Genomic DNA, 5,165 nt, shown 5'->3' with positions numbered 1-5,165 from the left:
ACTTCTGCGCATGGGCCACGAAGTTTCAATCGCACTGTACGTGCGCGCCCGCACGTGGTATTTTGTGGAAGAGCCTAGACCAGGGGTGGGCAACCTTTTTGACTCGAGGGCCACAATGGGTTCTTAAACTGGACCGGAGGGCCGGAACAAAAGCATGGATGGAGTGTTTGTGTGAACTAATATAAATTCAAAGTAAACATCATTACATAAAAGGGTACGGTCTTTTTTTTTTTTTTTTAAGTTTTATTCATTTCAAACGGGCCGGATCCGGCCCGCGGGCCGTAGTTTGCCCACGGCTGCTCTATCCACTGAGCAAGCCGGTTAGGCCCCCTTCTCTTCTTATCCGACCGTGCAAGCCGCTCTGTGGTCGCTTCTAGCTACTCCCGTGTCAGACATTTGTCAGTTATCTGAGTGGTGCTGTGCTCAAGGCCATAAGCTCCCTGCTAGATAGGTACTAGGCGCACTGCCCCTCCTCCTGCCCCCCACCCCCATCCCAGCGCACAGGGCTTCTTTTATTTTTTTTAAAAGCCCAGGAAAGGTCCGGAAGCCTCATTCCAAATTTGGGAGACACAGAGGCCCAGAAAGGTATAAAAACGAACAGCCTCCTCCATGTTTTTGCTCAGGATTTGGAGAGAAACAGCCTCCCTGAGTCCCGCGCTGATACATGTAAAACGTCTGGAAATGACCGGGTTTTTCCTGTGCCTCCGGGACTCCTGCGTATTTTTCGGTCGCCTGGGAAATTCTGTAACAGTCTCACTAGTTTTATTCCGTCCAACCTCAGCGTCATCTTCAGGGAGCTAAGTCCTGTCATTCTAATTTCTCAGTAGCCACGTTTTAAAAGGAAAAAAGAGAGAGGCCAAACTGATTTTGAAGTATATTTTTCTAAAGTAGTATTTTAATACGGTTAATAGGAAAATGACTAGTGAAGTATTTGACAGTGTTTTGTATCAAATTGTTAACGTGTGTTCTGGCCCCGGCCAGTGTCGCTTGGTGGATAGAGCATCAGCCCGCGGACTGCAGGGTCCCGGGATCGATTCCGGTCAAGGGCACGGACCTCGGTTGCAGGCTCGATCCCCGGCCCTGGTTGGGGCTCGTGTGGGAGGCAACCCATCAATGTGACTCTCACATCGATGTTTCTCTCTCTGTCTCTCCCCCTCCTTCCACTCGCTCTAAAAATCAATGGAAAAATATCTCGGGTGAGGATTAACCAAATAAATAAAAATAAAACAATGTATATTTTATACTTACAGCGTATCAGGTGCCCTTGCCCGGAATCGACCCCGTGCCCTCCCAGCCCGCAGGCCGACGCTCTATCCACTGAGCCACACCGGCCAGGGCCATAAATCCCATTACTGATTCACTGGTCCCCCCCACCCATCCCGCCCCTTTTAGGGCATCTGTTTTAGACTGCGGCTAACTGCCAACTGTAACTGAGCATATAATTATCGGGGATTTAATCTATTTGTTTAGGGAAGTTAGGCAATACCACCACCACCACCACCACCACCACCACTACCAGCAAGTCCTGAGAACTCTTTGCGGAAAGTGTTCTGGGGGCTCCCGATACAGTACAGGAGTAACGGGGTTCCTCCGGCCGAGGAGGCAGGTGGCCGGGCCGCCAACCCCCCGCCCCCCCCAAGGCTGAGAGAAGTGACGCAACCTGTCAGGTCGCCCCGGAGCCCGGAAAGGAACCGGGTGGCCTGCTTCCCAGAAGGTGCCGCCCCCCCTTCCTGGGGGCCCCGACCCGCGGGCACAGGCTGTGCCGTCCCCGGAAATGAGTCATTCAGGGGCAAGTTCATTCACTTGAGCTAGATTGTCCAGGCGCTGAGAGAAGGTGCCCTTGCCCTTTGCCCTTTGCCCTCCCGGCTGGCGTCCTGACTCGGAACAGCAGGGCCTCCATGCCCAGCACAGTGACTCATGGCAGCCTGGAAGGGAGGTGGAGGCGGCTTTGAAACGCCCTCCTACCAGGTGTTGCCCTCCCGTCTCAGACCCACGCACGTGGGGAGCCTGAACCCGCCCAAGGGCTCCGTGACGGCCGAGCGTGCGTGCGCGGACACACGTGTGTCCTTACGTGTGTAGAGACTCACGCCGACCCCTGGACCTCCCGGGAGGGTCAGTTCACGTCTAGGAATTCTCCCAGACAGCTCCCCACCCCGCACTGGTCAGGAGTTCCAGGAGCTCACACCATTCATTGCTACGAGGTCACATTTACAAAAAATATTCATCCCTTCTCTCTGCTGCAAATACTCTAAGCTTTGGGGGCTCAGGGCCAGCTCAGGCTCACAGGGGGGCCTCTGAGCCACAGAGAATGTCTGCCTTTGCTGGAAACCAAAACTGCACCCACAGCTGAAACCTCCCCCCACCCCTCCTTCCGCTGGCTTCCCACAGCCACAGGAAGACACTGACAAGATCTCACGCTGCCCCAGCCGGAGGCCAGGGCTGCTGAGTTAGAAGAATCGCAGGAAGAAAAGGCCAGTAGAATGGGGGGTGCTGGGGGGGGGGGCCTCCAGCAACATGCAAAGGTCACACCAAGTTTCAAAACGTCCATGATGACTGAAGTCACCCATGGCTTTGAAAGCCAGTGAGCCAGCGGGGGGATCATCTGCCACCTGCATAGGCCAATCCCAGGGGTTCCCCGCTTCGCTTGCTCCCGCCCCCCTGACCCATCCCCAGTGGGTTTCATGTCACCCACCTCCGCCCCCTCCTTCGATTGCAACGTGTAAAAATAGGCAAAAAACAGCCATTCTCCGGAGCATTCTCCCAATCGGATGAGATGCTGCTTCCTTGCGATTGTGGGCAGTTTGGCTCAAATGAACTCACAAAGATTGTTTCCAGGTTTGGGTGTTGTTATGGGAACGCGCCCCTTCCCTGCCTGGGCCTCAAACAGACCCCCCCTCCCCACAGAGGGAGGGCCAGCCCAGCCCCCACCCGCCCTTTCTGTCCGGGACACAGGGGATCCTGGGTGGACTTGAGGGGCGCCGACCCGATGTGCTATTCCATCCATAACCCTATACTGTCTACTTTATGAATCAATAAAAAATTTACAATTTTTAATTATAAACCTGTGTTTTCTATCAAAATTACTTCTTGCGTGAATTTTGGGACACCCTATATTTGCATCCCGAATAGTCACAGGATTCCTGTAAGCCACTGAGAAGAAGACAAAAAACAGGAAAAGTAGCAAAGAAGGGAAGCAGGCAGGTCCCTAGGTAAGAGCTGGCAGAGGCCATAACCCCACTAGTCATTGGGGCGGCAAGACTTCAACCAGCTACATGAGGACGCTTGTCACCAGCAGAGTGGGGGAATGACGAGATCTCTACAACAGAGTGTAAGGCAGCGGCGAGGGGGTGGGGTGGGGGGGGCAAACACCTGATGCTCTCAGGGACTTGGTAGAAACACTGTGGATGGCGCGGATCTAGTCAATTCAGCCCTGGCCGGTGTGGCTCAGTGGATAGAGCGTCGGCCTGCGGACTGAACGGTTCCGGGTTCGATTCCGGTCAAGGGCACACGCCCGGGGTTGTGGGCTCAATTCCTGGTGGGAGGCGTGCGGGAGGCAGCCGATCCATGATTCTCTCTCATCATTGGGGTTTCTGTCTCTCTCTCCCTCGCCCTTCTTCTCTGAGATCAATAAAAGTATATATTTAAGAAAAGAAGAAATCAAGTTTTAAAAAAAAGGTCAGCTATAAAATATATATATATATTTTTTTAAAAACAAATAAAAATATTATTTTAAATACCCTTGGGTGAAGAAAAATCAGAATAAGCGCCATATACTAGTTTTACATATTTTAAAAACCCTTTTTTACAAAGATGCACTATGGGTACTTTCTGTGGCTATAAATCAACAGCTACGTTTTGCATGTAAAATAATTGGTAACGGGGGTTCCCTCTGGGAAGAGGGGAGGGCCAGGTGAGGGGGGGATGTGCGGAGAGGGCGCCTGGGGACACAGTGTTTTTAAGAAGCGAAGCATCAAGTGTCGGGACATAAAGAAATAGCGGAGCCCTGGCCAGTGTGGCTCAGTGGATAGAGCGTCGGCCTGCAGACTGAAGGGTCCCGGGTTCGATTCCGGCCAAGGGCACATCCCCGGGGTGTGGGCTCGATCCCCAGTGTGGGGCGTGCAGGAGGCAGCCGATCCGTGATTCTTTCTCATCATGGATGTTTCTTTCTTTCCCTCTCCCTCTCCCTCTCCCTCTCCCTTCCTCTCTGTAATCAATAAAGAAATATATATTTTTTTTTTTTAAAAAAAGCAGAGACACCCCCTGTGAAAGGCCCCGTGACATGACTTCTGACAGCGGTCCACGCAGGCCCCGGCTTTCTGAGGCCTCGACAATAGAGCGAACTCTCACTTGGAAATTCTCGAATCAAATTTCTGCCAGTACATCCTCCTTTGATCATCAAGCCTTCACGCAGCCAGGATTTGTTACCTCAGACCAGCGGTTCTCAACCTGTGGGTCGCGACCCCTTTGGGGGTCGAACGACCCTTTCTCAGGGGTCGCCTAAGGCCATCGGAAAACACATCTATAATTACAGATTGTTTTTGTGATGAATCACTATGCTTTCATGATGTTCAATGTGTAACCATGAAATTGGGGGTCACCACAACATGAGGAACTGTATTAAAAGGTCGCGGCATTAGGAAGGTTGAGAACCACTGTCTTAGAAGATGGGGGGTGGGGTGGGGTGGGGGCGGCAAACACCAACTTGGAAGCCGTGAACTTGCGGAAAGAGACACCCACCCTTTGCAACCTCCTAAGTGAACGTAACAGCGTCTGAGCGTCCGTTGTCATGACAACCCTAGCACGCACTGCTCCGGGGCCGGGCTGCGCGCTGCTCCTGAAGATGGGAAGAGGGTCTTGCAAATACAACCCATATATACGGGGTGTCCCCCTTTCCCCCCCAAAAAGATGTGAACGCCCTTTGAGTTAATTACTGATTCCAAGCGTGTATGTGTGTGTGTGTGTGTGTGTGTGTGTTCCTTAAAGCAGCCGGGACACCGCGACCTCCCGCTTCGGAGCAAAGAGCGAGCAGGACTATTTACCCAGCCTCCGTTCTGCCGGATCCAGTCCCCCGCCTGCGAGGTGATGAACTCGGCCACGAAGCGCGCGATCTCCTCGGACGTGTCCGCGTCCAGGTCCTGGTCCCGGTCCAGGTCCGGGTCGGGGGC

General features: G+C 53.1%; 1 protein-coding gene across 4 annotated transcripts in view; it reads right to left on the bottom strand.

The window, feature by feature from the left end:
• The window catches only part of MTHFS (5,10-methenyltetrahydrofolate synthetase (5-formyltetrahydrofolate cyclo-ligase)), a 74,380-nt gene that overhangs the window by 40,479 nt on the left and 28,736 nt on the right, over positions 1 to 5,165 (bottom strand). Inside the window, exon 1 of one of the 4 annotated variants that reach the window (XM_005858275.2) lies at positions 5,040 to 5,159. The exons of the other annotated variants lie outside the window; for them this stretch is intronic. The gene's annotated coding sequence lies outside the window, so the exon portion shown is untranslated. Of the gene's footprint in view, positions 1 to 5,039; positions 5,160 to 5,165 lie in introns of those variants that run through there. 4 annotated transcript variants of the gene reach the window in all.

This window comes from Myotis brandtii, unplaced genomic scaffold, assembly GCF_000412655.1.
Source record: "Myotis brandtii unplaced genomic scaffold, ASM41265v1 scaffold1166, whole genome shotgun sequence".
In the NCBI taxonomy this organism is placed as follows: domain Eukaryota; kingdom Metazoa; phylum Chordata; class Mammalia; order Chiroptera; family Vespertilionidae; genus Myotis; species Myotis brandtii.
This window is presented reverse-complemented; position numbering and strand designations above follow the sequence as displayed.